At 44.0% G+C, this 21,082-nt stretch overlaps 1 protein-coding gene across 5 annotated transcripts in view; it reads left to right on the top strand.

Moving 5' to 3' along the window:
- Nucleotides 1-21,082, top strand: part of RAD51B (RAD51 paralog B) — a 687,571-nt gene that overhangs the window by 454,241 nt on the left and 212,248 nt on the right. The window lies entirely within an intron of this gene.

Below are 21,082 nucleotides of genomic sequence, written 5' to 3'. Positions count from 1 at the left end.
GGCTAGCAAGGCTCCTAACTGCCCAGGTGGTTTTCCATGGATTGGCCTTGGATTATGGTCTCAAAAATTGCAAGGACCACATCCCTGCTTCTCAGCAGTGTTTTTCAGAGTGAAACGAATTACTTATTTATAACAACTGTAGAGCGCTCTGTGTACCGTATTTCCACACTCAGTGATGCATTGTCATTCCCGCTAAAAAGCTGAATCATCAGTTTTTGTTCCCTCCATACACTTCTTTCATCTTCAAGTCTACTTGGTTGTCCTTTCCAAATATATCTGTGCCCTCTTTTTTGTGAGTTGTATTGTGATCAGCTGCCTTATTAAAAACTCACACTTGGATTATGTTAATAAATTCCAAAATGGCCTTCCCAACTCCAGCCTCTCCCACGTACATCTTACACTACCAAATTAAACTTCCCCATTTCTGGCTTCCTTTTACTGTGTCAGTCTCCTACTCAGGAATCTTGACATTGTTTTAGCCCATTTCCTGAGAATGGGCAAAAAGCAACAAGCTGATTTTAAAATATTCAGGAATTTGTGGCTTGTTAGCTTGCAGTCAACCAGGGTGGAAGTATTTACACCATGGAAATCAGCAAATGCTGAAAATCAGGTTTTTTTCTTTTCTCTTATGTGGACCAGTTTCCCCAAAAATACGCTAGATTAAGTTGATGCTTCTTAACTCTGTAGTCTGTCCTTTCCTTCCTCTGCACCCTCTGTGAAGCTCCTCCAGCAAGTATGCTGACCTTCTGCCTGCTCTCCTGAGCCCTGGCTCCGTGCCTCTGCAGAGACAGCTCACCCTTCTAGAACAGCATTTCCCTTTTTCACTCCTACCTCTTCTTTTCTTCCCAAATCCTCCCACTCCTTCGAGGTTTATTTAAAGACCACCTCTTCACGTATGGACACCAAGAGGGAAAAATGGGGGTGGGATGAACTGGGAGATTGGGGTTGACACATATACACTAATATGTATAAAATGGATAACTAGTAAGAACCTGCTGTATTAAAAAATAAATAAAATTAAATTTAAAAAAAAAAGACCACCCCTTCCACAAAACCTCCTTTCCTGTTCCAGTTTGTCTTGGTCTCACTCTCTCTTCTTCCTCTGTGGTCCTTCTATCAGATCAGCAATAGACAGAAAAGATAAAAAAAAAAAAAAGAAATTAACTTTTCATGGTTTCCCCACCAGATTAAGGTCACAGGCTCTCTTGTATTCTTCTTGTTGTGCCTGAATGACCAGCAAAGTTCTAGGTACGTAGTAGGCAGTAAATAAATGCTGAACCAGTACCATAGTAAATGCTTTGTAACAACAGTGAACCATGAGAATCACATAAAGACCTATGAATGTGATTAAAAATTATTATTATAAGTATTACACACGTACACACACATTTATTCAGTTCCAAGGAGGAGACCAGAAGAGACTATCTTGTTTCCTTATCTGAAAGCCAATAAGTAAGAGTACTTTTCTTTGTCCTGGCTTCCTGGTTTATCTCAAGCAAAGAAGAGAAGCAAAACAGATATAAAGGAAATTGCTTTGTGGCTGCAGTGTAACCGCTTCAAAAAAATGGTAAAGTCCTGTTCATGGCCAAGGGAGAGTTACCAGCTCATCCTTAGACAACTTTTTCTTATTATGAAACCCAAGGGAGAATGGAAGCAATTGAGTTTTCTAGATCTTTTCCTTCCATAGCTAAGCAGATAAAGAGTCTATAGAATTTTTTTCTGAAGCCTATAATGAAGTTCCTTACCAGTGAATGAAAAAAAATAATAAATTTCTTAGAACACTTATACCTATTCAAATATATTGCAGTGGTTGTTAATGTTGCTACGATTAAAATGTACAAATCTCTCTGTTGTTGTAAGCATGCGTTGTATCATCAGCTTTGCCCTTGTGTTATAGCTCTGTGATCTTGGGCAGCTCTTTTAATCACTTTGGGCCTCAGTTTTTTCTGTTAAATTACAGACAGGTTGAGTATAAGATGGCTGAAGTCTTTTCTAGCTCTGACTCTGTCAGATTGTGATGTGGGTCTGAAGGTCAGGAGCGTTCACTTGGTGATGGGGTTTTAAAATTCTGATTTACAGGGTGGGAAGAGTGACCTTGTCGTCCTAGATTAAACATAATGGAAAGGAGCCTCAGAAATCTTAGCACTGATACATCAGCGTACCTCTAACAGCCCCCCCTCCCCATACTGCTGTCTCTCTCTCTCTGTAAACACTTCTGGGCTTGTCTGTCTGTCTCTTGCTCTCTCTACCCTCTCTCGCACGCAAACATGTACACTAGAAGTGTGTGCAAGCTGGTGAGAGTGAGAAACACACTGTGATGGGCTGAGCCCAGGGTTCACCCTGTCCTGTAATAGATTTCAGCTGCAAGAGCAGAGGGCACGGCTTAAACAGCGCTCCCTTGAAAACAGTTGCGGGGTGAGAACAAGCGACCGAGAGCAGCCAGTGAGAAAATGATCCGAGTTGACCCGAGAGAAGTACCCAGCAGGGGCTGATGCGGGGAAATGAAGTTCCTTCTGCTCTGACTCAGAGCAGGGGATACAAGTGACCTGGCCCAACTGAGAGATCTCTTCCACACCAGCGGATCCTGTACTATTAATATCTACCAGCTGCAGGCCCAGAGCATCCCCCTGCTGAGATCAAAGAGTTCCTATCTTAGCTGGAACAAGGTCATCTGCACAGGGCTGTAAAAGCGAGCCCTGGCTGGCTGCGGGGACCTCGACGGGGGAGGAGAAGGCAGGAGATGGGGAGGTGTTCTCTCACGCTCCTTTAATCTCGGCTGACCAGCTGTTGCACTCCCAGTGTTTGTAAAGTTGAGAGTTCTTTGTTTTTGTGTTGCTGGGGCTTTTTTTCCTTATTAAATTTGTGCCTGGGTTGTTGCTTGGATTATGTAGACCTAAGTTCACTGCTAGGGTCCACGGTCTGATTCCCTTTGAGGATTCATTCCCCCAGTGAATTATTCAGCTCCCAGTTGGGAGGGCCAAAGAAGGGAGAAGTGGACACCAAAGGACTCCCCCGCCATTGCTCCTACCCATAGCTTTGTGTCCTGAGAAGGCATGAGAGGGCAAATGGAATTTTTCCTATTTAGTTAAAATAACTCCTCGTACGTGCAAGTGTGCTTGTCAGTTTTCAGCGTGCCTTTCACAGACATTATTTTCTTCCTGTGGGGGAATGGACCGGCTGAGACTTATGCAGATTGACCAAAGTTATATTGTGAACCCAAGGGCAGAAATCAGGATTTTTGACTTTATGATCTACATTGTTCTTGACCAGGCACTGTGAGTCAAACTATTTTCTCCTTCGGTGTTTTGCTCTGTTGACAGAAACTCAGGCGTGTAGGTTATTATGAAGTTCAGTGTCAGGTTACTTACTAGGTTATTGTGACTGTTCTGTGACCAAGGACATGTTTCTTATATGCCCTTGACATTTCTTCCCGGTGTTCGTCGAAGATGCTAAGGATGATTGGATCTCAGTCATAGTGATCAGTAGAGAAAGGATCTAACAGTCCAGCTGGCCTAAGACACCATGTCCTATTCTGAAGTCACCTGGGATTTGAGCAGAAAGGACTGGCTGAGCCCCTATCCACCCAGGCACAGTTGGTAGGTGAGACTGACGTGTGGTGACAGTGGGCCCTGTGCAAGATTGAAGCTTTGTTCCACCTAGGTCATAGGCTATCCTTCCTCAGATAATTTACTGGGATAGCAGTCACTTCAGTGTGGTGACGCGCCCATTTTAGGAGCCTAGGGTGGCACTTAATATCCTTTTATCTGTAGTAATAGTTTTTCATAGATAACAGCCTTAAAAAACTAAAAATTAAAAGTACCTGGATGGGTCAAGGAAGGAACACAAGAGGAAAAAGTAGTATTTACTAGAACCAAGAGTGGTTTCTAGTTTTAGTATCGGAAGCCTTTCTATTCCAGTTGAACTGATGGCTGATTTCATGTGCAAGAGAAGGTATTTTGGGATTCATATTCCCTAACAAACCATCCCTGCAGAAAGCTGGAGTCCATTTGATAGATTATATGCAAGTGCGTGGCTTGTGTCTCTTTTAAAATAAATTCAACAAGCAAGAACAGCTCAGAATGGTTGGGACGAATCAGGGACTCGTGGTTGTGAAAGAGGCAGACTTCAAAGCGTGGTAGGAATTTTCAAGTTTTATTTCCACTCTTGCTTTCCAGCTGGATCTGCTCTGGAGTTACTGCAGGATGTTTGAAAATGTGGCTCCCTGCTAATCTCAGACAGTTGCTATGATCAATGGTTTCTTTCATTTCCGATAAAAAACACTGGTGTTTCTGCTTAAATTGTGTGTCCTTTCAGCTTTATTATTATAGTTGTAATTTATTGTCCAGCATTACCCGAATTTGTAATCCATTAACCACAGACTTTGGGGTAGATTGGTCAAGTTAGCAGGACTCTGTCCACACTTTGGCTCCAAAGCCCTGCATAGCCCAACCTCAAACTAAATGTTCATTGGTTTGGGTAGGACCCTGTGCAAGGGAGTGTGGGCGGGGCAGCTTTAAAAACCCACTTCTTGGGGGCATGGTGCAGGTTGGTTATAATTAGTGCTTTGAAAACATGAAATGTCACTTCAAGGTTAATATTAACAATGATGATCAACATTGTGAACATTAGCATTTCCATAGTATTTAAAAATGTCTTAATGTGATGAATCATTTAATCCACCTCAAGCAAGTGAAGCCTGAAGGCGAGAAGGGAGTTGCCCAAAGGCCACACAGCAAGTGAGAGGTGGTGGTGCCGGGAACAGAAGCCAGAGCCCGTGAGATCCTAGATTTGCACACTGCTGCCTCTTAGGAGGGAGTTTGGGATACAAATACTTGTGTCCTAGTGACCTTTCCGTTTTTGATTCCAAAGCCATAGACACGTATCGACACACACAACTTCACGTGCTTCTGTTCACAAGGGGATACACACCTACCCGTGCCCCACTCCCCCTAGTATTTAAGAATCCACGGCCCTTAGCTGGGTATATACCACTTCCCGCAACGGTTCAGCTGCCATGAAAGGCCTAATTTATAGAAAAAGCTTAGAAGATTGAAATACCTCCCAAGCCCTGTAGCATTTAGCTAAAGAAAGCCTAAATGTTATGTGAGGTGCGGGCCACTAGAGTTGAGGGGGGAATGGGCACAGCCCACAAACATCTGAAAAGCTGTGGATCTCACAAGGAGAGGAACTTGTTGAGGATTTTCAGCGAGAGGCCAGCGGGCGATAGAACCACAGCCAAGGGATCAAAAGGAGAAAGGAACAGTGAAGTCAAGCACCAGGAAGCATTTCTTGGTCAGGAGTTCTGTTTTGCTAGTGAGAGTTTGCCAGAGAGACACATTTGAAGCAGGAGGTGCATTAAGATCAAATGAGACGAGAGCCAGAAGTTTTCTTCGGGAAGCGGTCTTCGAGGCGGATTTACTGGCTCATTTCCCAGATCTACATATGTTCCTGTTCACATCTCAGTGTCATGAAGGCAGAAGGGACGAGAACACCAAAGCCAGTTTTGCCAGTTGCTTCAACTACAGAGGTGGCAGGGCTGGAAGCCCAGAGAAGAGGGGGTGTGATCCCGGAGGTCTTCAAATCCAAAGGATTCTCTGAGAAGAGATCCTTGTTTACATCATTGAAGAGAATTCTATACCAAAGATGAGAGGCGTCCAGGTCAGCAATCATAAAGTAAAGAATGGCTGGTTTCTAGGAGTGGTGCCAGGGGATAACTTAATTTGTGTTGTTATGTGGCAGGGAAGACTTTCAGAATGCATTGGTGATATTTACTAGGATTTGGGGAGGATTGTAACAAGGTCTGGCAAGGTGGTCTGGCCCAATGACAGTCCAGCTGAGCTCCGACCTAGGTTTGGATCTCTCTGAGGGCTTTGCTTTTCTTCCTTCTTCTGATAAGCCACTCGATAAATACCAGTTGGATTAAACTGTATTTTATTCAGTCAGACTGACTTTTCCTGTAGATTAGCTGCACTCCTACATATAGTAGCATAGTTTTAGAGCTATGGTCCCTCCAAAAAAAAACTTTTTGGCTAGATGAGGAGACCTTTAAGTGCCTTCCAGCCTGATGATTTCATGAGTTGTGAGCCTCTACTATATGCACTATGTTAATGTTACAGGAAATCCAGAAATGAGCAAGATATGGTCCCTGCCCTCAAGATATTTACAGTGCAGTTTGAGAATCATTCTAAAGAAGAACAGTATTAGGTAGAATGTGTGCAGTGCTTTAGACAAATATGGTATGGACCAAAGTCCCCGGGATTCATGAAGAAGGGAACATCTCTTTCAGCAAAGGGAGATCTGAAGGGTCCAGGGAGGAAGATGTAAGAGATAGGCCTTGAGGGATAGATAGGATTTCAATAGGCAGAGGAAAGATCAGGAAATGCTGAGAACTAAGACATTAAGTTCAAAATAGGCCTTGTCTGCCCTTATCTCCTACCATTATCCTCCTCTTCAAACCTGTTCCAACTGTACAGCCCACTCCCTTGTTCCTTAGGCTCTGGGCTTTCTGCCTCTGGTCTTTCGAACTTGCTCTTCCCACTGACTGGAGCGCTTGTCCAGAACTTCCCTTGGCCTGTTGCCTCACTACCTTCAGTCTCACTCAAGTGTCATCTTCTCAGAGAGGTCTTCCATCACCTCTCTATCTAAGATGAAACCACTACCCCCTTCCCAGCCTTCTCTATCCCCTAAGCCTACTTGATTTTCTTCATTGCCCTTATCACTACCTGATCTTACAAGTTTATTTGTTTATGAGTTTATGGTCTGCCTCCTTTGCTTTCATATCATCTTCTCAAGGTCATGGACTTTGTCTTGATCACCCCTGTATCCCCTAGTTCCTAGAGGGTACTCAGTAAATAACAGGATCTGTGTTGTAGGGAAATGTAGCATATGTTGGGAAGGTAGCAAAGGAGCCCCATTTGCCTGGGGTTTTAGGGTAAATATAGGAGGTCATGTGCAATAAATTTGGAAGTAGATCGGGGCCAGACTTTGAATGCCAGACTGAATTAAGGTTTTGTGATAAAATGATCATAATTTGTACTCTGAAGACTGTCCAGACGAGATGTGTAAGATGGCTTAGGGATGGGGATATGGGAGGTAAGGAGACAATGAACTCATCAAATATTTAGGGAAATGGGATACCCATTAGGCACCAGGAACTACACTTAGTGCTAAGGATACAGAGATGGAAGAAATGATGTTCTAGGTAGAGGATACATCATTACTAAAGATATGGTGGCAAGGGCATGGTCATTTGAAGAACTACCAGTCATTCCTTATGACTGGGAGTGTAGGGGGCATGTACGGGAATGTGGGGGGGTAGGACTTGAGACGTCAGCAGTATGGATCATGGACATCTGGCGTGCCATGTTAGGGAGTCGATTTTTCCTGAAGCCTCTGTGAGAAGAATGTGAGGATGATCCATTGGTAACATGTCATTTCCTTGATCAACATGATTGATGAGACTTATTCGACTGACTGGGAACGTTTCTCCTTCCTCCCTTATAGTTACGTGTGCATCTCTTCCTAAGCCACATGCTCAAAGGTGAATGGTCTCCCTAGATAGAGTAGGGCTGTTCTTCAGTCAAGGCTATGGGGTGGTAGTGTTTCCCCAACAGAACCCTCATCCCAGTTGTTCTCAAACTTTAGCATGCATCAAAATCACCTGGAGGGGTTATCAATACACACCTTGCTGGGCTCCCGCTCCCAGAGTTTCAGTCAGTCTTGGGAGGGGCCAGAGGATTTGCAATTCTAACAAATTCTCAGGAGTTGTTAATACTGCTCTTCTGGGGACCACACTTTGAGAACCACTCTTTATTCATTGAGTCTCTTGTCCGTGTTAGGCATAGGAATACCAAGATGAATGTGTCTCCATCCGAGCTCTCAAGGAGGTAATACCCTAAGAGAGGGCATAGGCATGTAGAAGGGACACCATCAGACTCACGGCAGCCACCTGGCCTCCATTGGGTTGCCAGTGGTGTTTTCTGCAGGCTCTGTCTCATGTCTGGGAGAGAGTATTTACTAGACTGTTTCAGGGTTCTTTTGGTAGCAAGAAACAGAAAGCCACTCAAGTTTGCTTTAAAAAAAGTCAGGCCTACTTATAACTGTAGCTAACATTCATGGACCGTATATCATGTGCCTGGCATTGTACATCCACTATCACATTTAATACTCACAACAACCCTCTGAGGCAGATGGTAATCATTATCCCATTTTCTAGATGAAGGAACTGAGTCCTAGAAAGCAACACAATTATGGGCAGAGCCAGGATTCCAACCCAGAGAGTCTGGCTCCAGAACTTACATTTTCATCCACTGAGTTCTTTTGTAAGGACAAGTTGGCATTCTCATGGCTTTGTGCAAATAGGAAGTGAAGTACAGCCAGATTACATGAAAATTGGAAAGGTTTAAACTTAGGTCATTCTCTTCATTTTTCTCATATCTGCCTCAGCTTTCCATGGCACTGAACGTTGACCTTATAAGCTGATCGGCCCAATTTACCTTTTCACACCTGCTAATTCTGTGGCTGGGTTATCTTTTTGTCTAATCAGCCAATGCCAAGAAGTCATATGGTAAAAAAACCTGGCCAGTACACCTATTCTTTCAGTAGGGTCCATGGATAAGGGGCATTTTCCCCTTATAAGATTCCTTTTTAAGGGTGTACCTATGGAGTGAGTACCCCACTATAACATCTAGTTAAACAACTGTGTCCAACTGAGCAAGTATTTTTAATTAGTTTGCTAGTAAACACAGACATCTGTGTACCTTTGTCAGTCCCTCCAGTCACATCCATTCTCAAAATCATCATCTTCTAGATCAAATTTTTGGTATTACCTCCCTATTGCTAGTCCATGCCTTCAAGCCAACATATTGTTTTTCTTTTTAAACATTTGAAAACATTTTATTTCTAGTTCCAATTCTGGCTCCTCTTTGATCTAATTTTTGTTATGCCCACAGTCAGCCCTAGCGTTTCTCTTCAGGGTGGAGAGAGGTCTCTTCTGTTTATTCAGCATTCACTTCCTACTCCAAACAATTATTATCTGATGAGATATGAGGCCTAAGCTTACCTGTGTGTAAGTCGCCTCCTCTTGAGGGTCATATGGCAGGCCCGTTAGCACAGACTATATGTCTGTCCTGTGGTCAGCCATCATTTACCTCTGCTTAAGACAAGATAAGGCAGAGAAGCCAAGATGGCAGCTGGTAACTGAAGTGTGTGCAGGAAGAACTCTGTATCTATCAGTTACATCCTCTCCATAATTTACAATATGCTGGAGCAAAATTACTCCCTACCTTCAGGAGAGGGTCTGAGTTTTATGGATGAAATGCAAGTGTGTGTGCCTGCGTGTGTGTGCATGTGCATGCGTGTGCGCGTGTGTGTGTGTGCGTGTGTGTGTGTGTTGGAGAGGGCTTATGTTTTAATAGTAGACATTGAGGCCTTTTTAGGTTCTGATGTTGATTTTTCTCAGCCATCCTTCTATCTAATAGGCCCATAAAAGCAGCTAAGAGAATCTAAGTTTCCGGAGTATTACTTCCAGCTATAGAGGATGGATGACACCCCAGTAGGCCAGGCATTAAGGAGACAAACTTTGTTTTGTTTTTAAATATAGTATGCGGGGAGGGTTAAATTAGGAATTTGTAGTGTAATAGTACACACTACTACAGTGTGTACCACTACACACTGTATAGTAGTAGTGTAGTATATACACACTACTATATATAAAATATGTAACCGGCAGGGACCTACTGTATAGCACAGGGAACTATACTCAATATTTTGTAATAACCTATAAGGGGAAAGAATCTGAAAAAAATAGATATATATGTATATATAACGGAATCACTTTGCTGTACACCCAGAACTAACACAACATTGTAAATCAACTATACTTCAATAAAAATAAATCAATCAATAAATATAACGTATAGATAAATGTGGCTGGAAAAGCGCCAAAATAAATTGTTTCTGAGTTGAGTGACAAGGAGAACATTCCCCCAAGAGACCACGAGACCAGAGATAGAATAGATCATTGAAATCTTTAAAGGTAGAGCTCAGGAAACCAACATTAGTGAATAAGTGGCTGCCAGAGCGCCAGGTGGGAGCCAAAGCCCAGCCAGGCAGAACCGCCTTTGCTCCTTCAGAGACCCAACTGGAACCAAGGGAAATAGCTTGCACTTTGACATGATAGTCCAAAATTAAGGTGAATCAGCAAGAAAATCTTGTCTTAGGGGCATTACAATGTAAGCTCCCTGAGGAGAGGCATCTTTGTCTCTTTCGTTCACTGCTGGATCTCTCGGAATAGTGCCTGATAATAGTAGTTACATCTTAAATATTTGATGAATGAAGGAGGCACCTACAGCTACAAGAGAGACAATCAAAGAATGATTTAGAGCTTTAGACCTGTACTCACCTAAAAGAAGCATGAAACTGCCATTGTGATCTTTCTCACCGATATATCACGTATGCTTTAAAATTCCTACCAAGTGCAGTCAGCCTTAACTATGTGCCTGCGCTGACTGTATTGACGAATAACAGTAGGCAGTGCAGGGAAAGTGTCAGAGAGGAAAGAACAGGGGCTCAACAGCTCTGCTTTGGAAAGAGGAATCTCCCACATTCACAGAAGAGTGGCGATTGAAGTACTTTAGTCTGATTTACCATAAGGGTGTTTATTAGGACTCTCTACTGGGTCCTGTGCTAGACAGATGGCTAGGGATACAGAGACAGAAGCTAAGGCTCTGCCGTTTGGAAAGCTCACAGTCAGGTGGTTGGGGAATCATGACGTATGAGTATACAGAGTGTGCTGTGATGGCTCTAGGGTCAGGATTTTGCTGGGGAAGCACATAGGAGCCCCGCTTTGGGGCTGGGAGTGTTCTCAGAAGGCTTTTCAGTGAGGAGACACTTGAGTTGGATCTTGAAGGATCAATAGCAGTTCCCAAGAGGAGGAAAAGGAGGGGAAGGTGCTCCGGGCCAAGGGGAACGCCCATGTAATGGACAAGAGGCAGGGTGCCATGGGAGACCTGTGGGAGGTCCATTATGACTGGCATGGAAGCGGGTGGCGAGAGGTTGTGCGCCCCCTGAAATCTCCTTACAAATGGACATTAGAGAAGCAGTGTGTTTTAACAGTAGATAAAGCACTACTTTTGGATTTAGGAGACCTGTGTTCAAGGGCCAGCCCTGCCGCAAACCCTCTGTGTTATGTTGAGCAAGTCACTTCTCAAACTTAAGAATTGGTCTAGTCTTTCAATCGTGCATTCATTCAAAATGGAACATGTATAATATGAAATGCTTGCTGGGGGTTCCGGGGTAACAAGAACAGTATCAGGCTTGGCCTCTGCCCTCTGGAACATAAAGGCTAATTCTCAATTTTGGCAGCCTTATCTGGTTGGAACCCTAGAATTCCTACATACTGTAATGAGCTAAACCTTACGTCTAAACTGGCTGTATGTGTTGTACTACAGTGGATAGAACAGGAAAAGAGAAGAAAAATGAGGCCCACACGCATGAAACAGCTAACGTCCAGCACCTAGAGAACTGCCGGGTTGAGGGAGACAGATTTTTTTATGTCAGAGGCAATCAAGGAAAGACAAGATCATTGTGACCTTGTGGTGGCTTTTGGGCCGCCATCTTAAGATATCAGGGCATAGAGACGGTGGGCTCCCTGATCCATCTGTCCCGAATCACAGTGTGTGTAAGGCCCTCTATATCAGCCAACAGCCAACCTCCATCATGGGGTTAGACCCACTTGCGAAGTGGCAGTCTGTAAATCAGCCCCACACTTGCTGAGAACTTGCCAGGCTGGCCAGGGTAGCTTCATGTAGCTTAGCACCTGTGGGGGGTGGCTGTTTTTCTGGGGCAGCTGTTTAATGAGCACCAAATCAGATAAACTGCCCTTGGGTCCTATGTGCTCTCCAGACACAAGCAATTGAGCACATCCTGCTGGAATGGTCCCGTTAGGGAACCTGGCTTTCCTGTGCTGATCATCTGGTTTTCCCACCCCTTGGGGCGAGATTTTGGAGAAGCTATTGAAGCAACTTTGAGCAAGCTGTTAACCCTTTAAAGTTTAGCTCTCTATCACCAAATATATTCAGAAATGGTTTGCAGCCAAAGCCTTACTATCTATGGCAGTTTTAAATAATTATCAAAATCACTACTTAATTCGTCTTGCCCTCTACTCAAGGTTGGCTTAGAGAAGTGGGAGGTTACAATTCATGGATTCTTTTCTGGGTTTGTAACCAAGCTACACTCTCAAGTTGAGGTAATCACCTTGCCCTTCTTAGTTTATTCATTTGTGACCCGGGGTAAAGCTGCCCAGGCCTCATCTGGTTGCGTTTCAGATTTTGTGAGAAATCTCTTTACTTCATGAGAATGCACAGATCAGCTGAGACTAGTATGATCGATTCCAGACATGAATTAGAACAAGCCCAAGCTGAACAGCTCTCCCAGGAGAAGTCATTGGTTTGCATGACCCAGTATGGCCTTTGACCAACTGGCATCAGGAACCACGCTGGGCATGGAGGAACTCTACTCTTGATCTTTTGCCTGCCCTACTGATAAACATTCTTGCCATTAAATGTACCTGGAATCTGTGGAAAGTGTGTATTCGGGAAATCTTTAAAAACACGTTAAGTCAGCAATGCTATCTCTTTGGGAGGATGTACTTGCGTGTCCTTAATGACCCAAATAAGATTCCAGTGGGAAGAGCCTGGCGGAGAAAGAGCAGGAGAGTGTGTGCTGATTTCTGGAGGACAGATTATCGTGTGCCGGGCTATGGATTTTGCCATCAGGAAAGGAATCTAGAAATGCAAGGAGGCTCATGAGAAAGGAGGTGACTTCTGTTGACAGGTCACCATTGTTCAGACTCAGTGGTGATGGGAAAGGAAATCCAGAAACCTACATGACAGCTTCTCTCGGACGGGACGAAAATATTGAATTTTTTTTTTCTAGCTGGAATTTGCCAGGGTCAGTTCACGTCTGGGTTTTCAGCACTTAATACAGGGCCCTTTTGTCTTAGGAGGCAGCTGGACTGGTTTTTCCTGCAGGCAGGTGCACAGAGAGCATTTATTGTAGCCTGAAACGCAAACACCGAGCCCCCAGGCCCTGATCCCCACACTCTCCAGCGTGGCTCGAGGAAGTAAAGTGAGCAATGTCTCTTGCAACAGGCAAGCACTGTAAATGCCACTCCTGAATGAAATATTTCTTAAAACGTTGTATCTGTAACTCGATCGTCTCTTAAAACTTAATTATATGTTAGGGAAAAGGAAGCCATTGGCTCCTCCAGCCGTCCAGGTTGAACATGAGCGCACAATGGAGCATATCCGATTCACGGCCTGGCGTAGGTAATCAGATGAATATCTCCCGAATTGAATTTACCCTTTTGATACGGAGTCTTTCAGCTGCCTTGTTTCACATCTCCAATTCTGACAAAGCTGTGCGGCCTTTGAGTAATTTCCCTGAAATCTATATGCGGGAAGCCTGTGCTCTTTCGAACACTTTTTGGGACTTGTACCAATTAAATCTGTTTCTGGCACACTTTTAATGGCATACTTTCTCCTGAGTCAACAACCTCTCCAAAATCTGAGGTCATTTGTTTAATTTAAAAGCAAAGGTTATGAAACATCCATCTCAGGCTTCACCAGCCAAGCCCCTGTGGCTTTGAAAGGGGTGAGGAGACAGGGGAAAGTCGAATAAACTGGATTTCTTACACACAAAATAAGTTCATTACCGCGTTTCTGTGAAATCGGTATCAAGCCAGGTTTTTCCACACCCTCCCCGCCCACCTTGCCGTCCTTTTCTCTGGAAACACTTCCTCTTCTTCTGAGGCTCTCATGCTTGAGATTGAAGTTCACCCTCATGCTGTTGTTCTCGCAGAACAAACATCTGGAGTGGATTTTTGTCAGCTGGAGTTGAGAGAGAACTGTAAATGATGCAGTGATTTTTTTTTTCATGCTTATTAAATTTATTTATAGCCAGTCTGAAGCCAGGAAACATGTTTTTAAATGGTTAGAGCCCTTGATAGGAGGTGTTCGAGGAACAGACAGTGGATGGTATTTTTTCCCCCTACCATTTTCTAAATAACTCAAGGGTAGAATTACATAATTCGCCATTTGGGTGGTTTTTTTGTTTGTTTGTTTCTTCCTGAAGGACCCTTCATTAGGACATTGCGTGCATCAGAATTCTTCCATTGTATTAGCCTATCCAGTGTGCCATTCTTTCTGTCAGTGAGAGAAAAGAGAATGTAACTGGCAGGGTGCTTCTGAATAATTACAATCATGGAGAGTGAGTTTCTGGTTATTTGAGACACGAACCAGGGGCACAGGTATTTTCTTTTGCCAAAAGAACACAACTTGGATACTATTCCTACCTTTTCCGCTCACCACCGTCTAAAATTTTTAAAGCTGCCAAATCCTAAAGAATCTCATTCATTTTCTCATTCTTTAAGATAACAAAAGGCTCCATGAGGGGCTTACTAAAATAATTTATGAAATACTTTGCTGTGCCCTTAGACCTTATTAAATCACGGTGCCTCGGGGTGTATATAATTATTTAAGAAACAAAACCTTCTAGGAGAGGCAGAGTCAGATGATGATTTTCTGAGGTCCCTTCCAGTTCTGTGATTAGAGATTATTCTTTGATTTCTTTCACTGTCATACAGGAAAAAAAGAAAAAAAAAAAAGGCTGTTTGGGAATAAGGTTTGCTACCCACAGGCATTTTCTTCTCCAGAGAAAAGACTGTTCTGCTTCCTGCCACCCAAGTAAGCCATCCTCAGCCTGAACAATGGGGCTTAATGTTCTCCATCTTGCTAAGGGTTAGTCACTGTTGTTAGGAAAGTGAATTGAAACCAAATGCACTTTCTATTGGAAAAGCTGCCATTGATCTCAGCTCACAGACAATATTAAGAGGGGAGGCGCTTATAAGACAGGGAAAAAATCCTCGCGGTTATATCCTGACACCACTTATTTCACTGTGAGGCCTAGGAACATATCTTTGAGGCAGCGTCACTCTATTTTATGATGTTAGTGTGCCCCTTGAAGATTGGTGTTCCGCATTTAGTTCTTAGAAACGTTAACAGGTTATTTAGTGAACTGTCCTGCTAATGGACTGGGAGAGCTATTCTTACAGCAAGACCCTTCATTAACTAAGAGGGCATAAGATAGCTCATGTTCTCCACCAAGAAAGGCAGCTCTGTTTCATCTGCCTAATGAGGAAGCTTGCGAGGCAGAGCAGCCTCATCAAATGTGGTGTCTGCTGTCCACTTTCCAGTTATTAAAGTAGAAGCCAAGTCATTGGCACCGGTACTGGCAGTGAAATGAGCCACAGAGAGGTCACCACCCATCACCAGCCTCACGATTCAGGGCTCTGGAGCAGAAAATGGCAGGCCCAAGGGTAAAGAACATTTATTTTCCAGTAGGGAGAAAGGAGAATCACAGAGAAGTAGAGAGAGGCAAAGGGCAGAAGATGACTACAGCTGGACATTAAGCAACAGTTTATCTTCCAAGATCATAAAGCCAAATAGTTCCTGCTAGATTTAACTTTTATTGTGTTTGGAGATGAAAATCAGAGGGTGGATAAAGGTGCCTGGAGATTTGCTGCTCTAGGCCTCTCCATGCTAGGGGCATGGAGTTCTCAGTTTGCTCTTGGAATATTACACAGTATTTTCCTAGCAACAACAACAATATTAATAAAGATAGTAATCATTTTTATTAAATCCTGCTAAAGAAGCATCTTTCAATGCAGTATTGTTTGCTGTAAAACATTCCAGCTAATGGTAGGTTCAGGATCTCTGCTGGAGATGTGGTGAGGGACTGGACACAGAGCTGCTGGTATTGGACACTAACAGAGTTAGTTCCTCCAACCAAAAGAGTGGATAATCATGGGAAATGGTTATTCTACCTATGATGCTTAGAGAATTTCAATAGAATGGCATAGTGTTGTATAAGGAATATTTTTAGACTTACTGGGATGATGTATGTCAATCACAGGGAAACATGATTTGATGAATATGTAAGATGTTTTGTAAGGTGTGACTTGACTCTGCTATATTTTATGTTACTTTGGAGCCATTGTCATGCATGGACATTCTTTCGTTTATATTCCTGTTTTCTATAATTCAAGACCATAAAAGTAAATTAGTTTTGAATCAGTAAAGTCTTATGAGGATGCCAACACGTCTCCTGCATAAAATTCTTCCTCCTCTGACATCTTCCTTTGGGTAGAAGTAAGATCAGATACCCTGTTCACTTCAGGATGGAAAGGATCACATCAAAACTTTGTGGGCTATTTCCCCCTCAGGCACCCAAAGCTGATTTCCTTTTATCACCTGATGAATTTTAAAATATTCTACTTTTTTGTCCTCTGTGCCTGTGCTTTTTATGAAGCCACAAAGCCAGAAAACTACACGACAGATGTGATTACAGCGTTACTGGGGGAGAACGCCATACTGACGTCAGGCCTGTTGTAGGCCTGAGTGCTTGAGGTAGGACCAGCCGGCGGCTGCATGTGAGAGGGAAGAGGGCACTCTTTCGAAAAAGCAGGTCACCTTTCTCTCTAAGGAAAGCTAATTTGTCTAAAAACAAAACTAAACTCTGCAGAGTGGTGAGCAGCCTTGTTTATTTGAATCAGGTTCCACCCTGTTCTCTGGTGTTTTCTCCCTTAACCCCATTGCGAGCCATTTCACTTCCTCTCTCGGAGGCTTTCCCAAGACACTGCAGTCAAGAGACGTTTTCGGCCACGTTGTCCTCCCAGCAGGGAGCCCCGTCTCTCTTCAGACAGTATGTTGGAGATGAACCTCTTTAGAGAGTGGCCTTTCTTCCCTTGCATCTTACCTCCTTATCTCCCACTTCTGCAACCCGTACACGTCATCTTTGTATGGATGGAACTGAGTGTCCATAAAGTTTCTGTGAGTGTGGAGGAAGGCAGAGTAGTGTTGGTGCCATGTCAACTCTGTTAATTGCAGCCCAACATGTAATCCAGTAAAAAAGAAAAAAAAATGGACTTTGATCCATATCAGGAAGGACGGCGCCGTTACAATGGAGAAGCATATGAGGGCGATGAACGTCATCCTCGGGGTGGTGTTCAGTGTCAGAGGTCTTAATAGGGCCAGCGACTGACACTCACTGCTGGCATTTTACTTGCAGCAGTGATTGAGTGAAGGACTGTAATCATAATATGCTCACTACTTGCTACTGTTTTGTTTTAATATTCAACTATAGGAGTGTGTTAAAAGTTAAGTGAACCCTGTGTGGCAGGGTTGCAATTTACTAGGGCAGTCAGAGAAGGCCTCACGGAGAAGGTGACATTAGAGCAGAGACCCGGAGGTGAAAGAAGGAGCCATGGGGACATCTGGGGGAACAGCAACCCAGGCGGAGGGCACAGCATGTGCAAAGGCCCTGGGGTAGCGCCATGCCTGGCATGTTGGAGGAACAGCGAGGAGGCCTGTTCAAGAAAGAAGTCCGACAAAATCAATTTTAACGACTACCCATAGGCAGCTTTTTCTGAAGAGGAGATAATTGCAAAATAAAAAAATGAGACTTAATAAGTAGGCCATTTGGGAAGCAGGTAATGACTATTTTAAAGGCTGGAGGTTCTAACATACGTGTATGCCTTTTTTTCCCTCATCTCTTGCAAACAGATAATGGTTTACGTCAAGAGAAAATTCAGGAAAAAAGCCTTTTTTTACTTCCAGGAAATCTGGTCACTGTGTCCTGCAGCCAGTGATAAATGACAATGCAACCAGCAGTGACCTAGGACATCCTGAATTCTTGCTCTTAGGAAGAGCTTGCATTCTCTTTTCAAAGGGTATCCTGTTCCTATTGCAATCCTTATGCTATCTCAGCTCAAGATCATCTTGTCCCCCCACCAGTTACCATACTTAAAATAGCACCAATGCTGTTTAGAAGACTCTACACATGGATGTTGATGTCATCTGGAGGGAGGGCAGGATGAAAAAAGAAAGTAACTGGATATTGGCCCCAAACTTATTATAATGCAGCAAATCAACCCACCGAAACTCAATTCTACTGTTTCAACTCCTGTTGTAGAAATCAAACAAATATTATTTTGTCCATTAGTGGGTGTTACTAAGTGCTGTTCGTCCACAAAAGCCCAGGTTCCTATAGAAGAGCAGCATCGTGGAGGAGAAATGTGGTGTTTAAAACAAAATGTGCTGGTGAAAGGTGTTGTACCCAAGGCTGTTATAAACAGCAGCTGTTTCTGATTATGAAGATTGATTCATTCCGGCTGCCTGGATGCTACCTAAATAAGTGGGAGGAGCAAAATACAGTTCCCTGGAGCCTGTCAGTTGCTTTGTATCCCTGCAAGTTTAAAGCAGAAGATAGAACCAATCCATCGTTCTGCTTCCCTGCTGTCTTCAGTTTAATACATGCTGCAGACGAAGGTCCAGCGGGAGAAGACTCTCTTGCTCCATCTCTGCCCCATCCAGCTGTCAAGGCAAGGTTGGTAGGAAGGAAGGGTCTCCACAGATTACGAGGTCCTTCAGTCTTCAACCTGTTGTCTGGTGGCTGAGGCAACAGTCACACCGCTCTTTTCCCTGAACCAAGGCAGCTGGACTTTTCAGGAAAAAAAAAAGCCCAACTCTAGAAAAATGGTTCTCAAAGCCCAGTTAAACTAAAATGTCTTATTAGCAGTTCCTTTCCACTGTTTATGGATTTTGCCAGCATCATTATCAAGCTTTTACTGTTTCTCTTTTCCACTGTCTTGTTTTGTTTGAGTCACGTGATAATGTCATAGCCTTTCTATCTGAAGAATCCGCGGAAGATAGAATATTGCTAAAAGCAATTGGGATGGTACCGAAAGTATTAGGGAAGAAATGGAGGGAGCAGCCATTGTTAACAAAATAGCCTGGTTATAAGTAGTAAGCTTGGAAGAGAATTAAGGCCATTTGGGCTATATATACAAAACACCTTTGTTTTACCAAGCACAGAAAAAGCCCTTGCTTGGGGTGTCTTGAGGAGTCAGAGCCTGGGGTGGTTCCAAGGTTGCCAGCACTGCGCGTCAACCACCAGATGGCTATAACTTGCAAAGTTTAGAGGAAAGGGAACGATATGAGTTTTGTGGTCTTTGCTGATTTCTTATTCCAAACACGGCTTCAGTTCCGATCGGCCGATTGCAACTGTGATTGCTTATACCTGGTGAATTCTAATACTCTGTGTGGAAACTGCACTGCATGTGTATGGGGGCCTTCCCATCTGCTTCCTTTGTGAATCTCTTCTCCTTTCAGTGCCTCCAAATTTGGGCCCCAGAGAGGAGGACAGCAGCTGAATGTCATGCTCTTGGGCCTTGGCCCAGACATGCATCTTTCTGGAAGGATGACTGAATCCCGTTCTTAAGTCTAAAGTTCCTCTTGATTAGCAGCTCCTTTTGTTTGTTGTTTTTAAGGCATCTCTGTCTTTCATGGGTAGCTTACAGGGATGTGTTTGAGAGCCCCTTCCAGCTGGGAAGCTGCCCAACTCCCACCAGCTGAGTCGGGGGATGGCTTCCCTTTAGTTCCGCTGCTGCCTGTGGCCTCCATGGACTCCACTTCAGCCCCGGCCACAGTGGCCCTTGTCTGCTGTGCAAACTTGGCTCCGTTCTCCGGGTTTTCATTCTCCAGCCATCTGGGCATTTTGAGCACCCCTCTTATCTTAGTACCTTGGCACTCAGGACCACATGCCATCCTATCATAGAGATGAAAACAAAGGTATCCTTCATTTTTGGCCTGCAATTTCCCTAGAACCACCCTAGGCTGAGTGACAGTCAACGAGATTGGGGCCAGGGATAGGTCTGGAGTGCTGTAAATGGTTTTGCTGATAGGAAGCATACGGGATGGTGGGACAATAGGTAGGATTGTTTGGTACTGGGATTCCTAGTGACTGGTGTTCTCCTTTTCCCCTTGGCTAGTCTGAAATCAAGGAGCAAGAAGCCAGGAGCATGAAGACCCCTGTGGCCTCTGATTGCTGTAGCCCCTGCAGGCCTGGCAGCCAAAGATTAGGGTCTAGCAAGTGCTGTATGCCGGCGGCGTGAACCTAGCTTCCGACTAAGAATTCTGTGTACATCACCAGCTTTTGAAATTCCTCCTTCCACCTCCTCAACTGCTGGTTTGGGGAGGGTTTGATCAGAGTCCTGCACTCTTCAGAGAGGTGTCTGGAGAAATTAGTCCAAAAGCACTGACAGCAAATTCCCTGTAATCATTCTGCCTAGAGAAAAACAAGCATTTGATCAAAGGACAGTTCCACCGCCCAGTTTACTCCCGTTCCACTGTGTCCTCTCTGTCGCTGCTCCCCAGCCCTCTGACCCCTGTGCACTCATTCAGATCCCTCACCCTGTGCACACACCTCTTTCAGAGGTGGTCAGTGAGGCATCGGCCAGCCAAAGAAATTCAGCCAAACGGTGTTCAGTCACTTCCGTGTAGACCCAGGTAGTTGGGTGTGGCTGCAGCTTCTTGAAAGGCAGACCTGAAATGCCTGCCTCTTTTCAGAGACTCTCACTTCATATTTGGCTGCTGGTCATTAGGATACTGGCATTCATTCATATGTTGGAAGCCCAAAGCTTCCACGCTCTCAATTCCACAGAGCAGTGTGATACTAGCAAGACACGTCTTGCTTATGGAGCCAAAAAGGTGATGCAACCTCATTTCACACCAAAGCAGGTGGGTATGTTTATTTGTGTTTTAATAGTTGAGGCAGCAGAGACACAGGGAGGGTCAGAAATTCATTCAAGATCATCCAGCGAGTCCAAGTTTTGATCCTCTGGCCCCTATGACAGGCAACAGTGGTGACTTTCCTGTAGAGCATGTGACCAGTGTAACTGGAATCATGGGTTCTAAGTATGACTCCCTCTCCCCACCTACTAAAACCATCATCCAGTTGCCAGAACCCAGTTGGTTTTCTGTAGAACACCAGCTAATGGCTGGTTCCACCAGTTCCACCAGAAGAGTTTTCAGTCTTTGTCTCATTTTAGGTGTTACATCTCTACCAAGAAGATAATTCTTCACATGTAAAATTAACTTCCTCTAGTTTTCACAGTTTCTTTCCAAGAATCACCCACTGTCAGTCCCTAGTTCTCTGTCTGGCAAATTTAGAAGAAGTGATGCTC

This window comes from Stenella coeruleoalba, assembly GCF_951394435.1.
Source record: "Stenella coeruleoalba genome assembly, chromosome: 2".
NCBI lineage: Eukaryota > Metazoa > Chordata > Mammalia > Artiodactyla > Delphinidae > Stenella > Stenella coeruleoalba.
The sequence above is the reverse complement of the archived record's forward strand: the minus strand, read 5'-3'. Positions and strand labels throughout refer to the sequence as shown.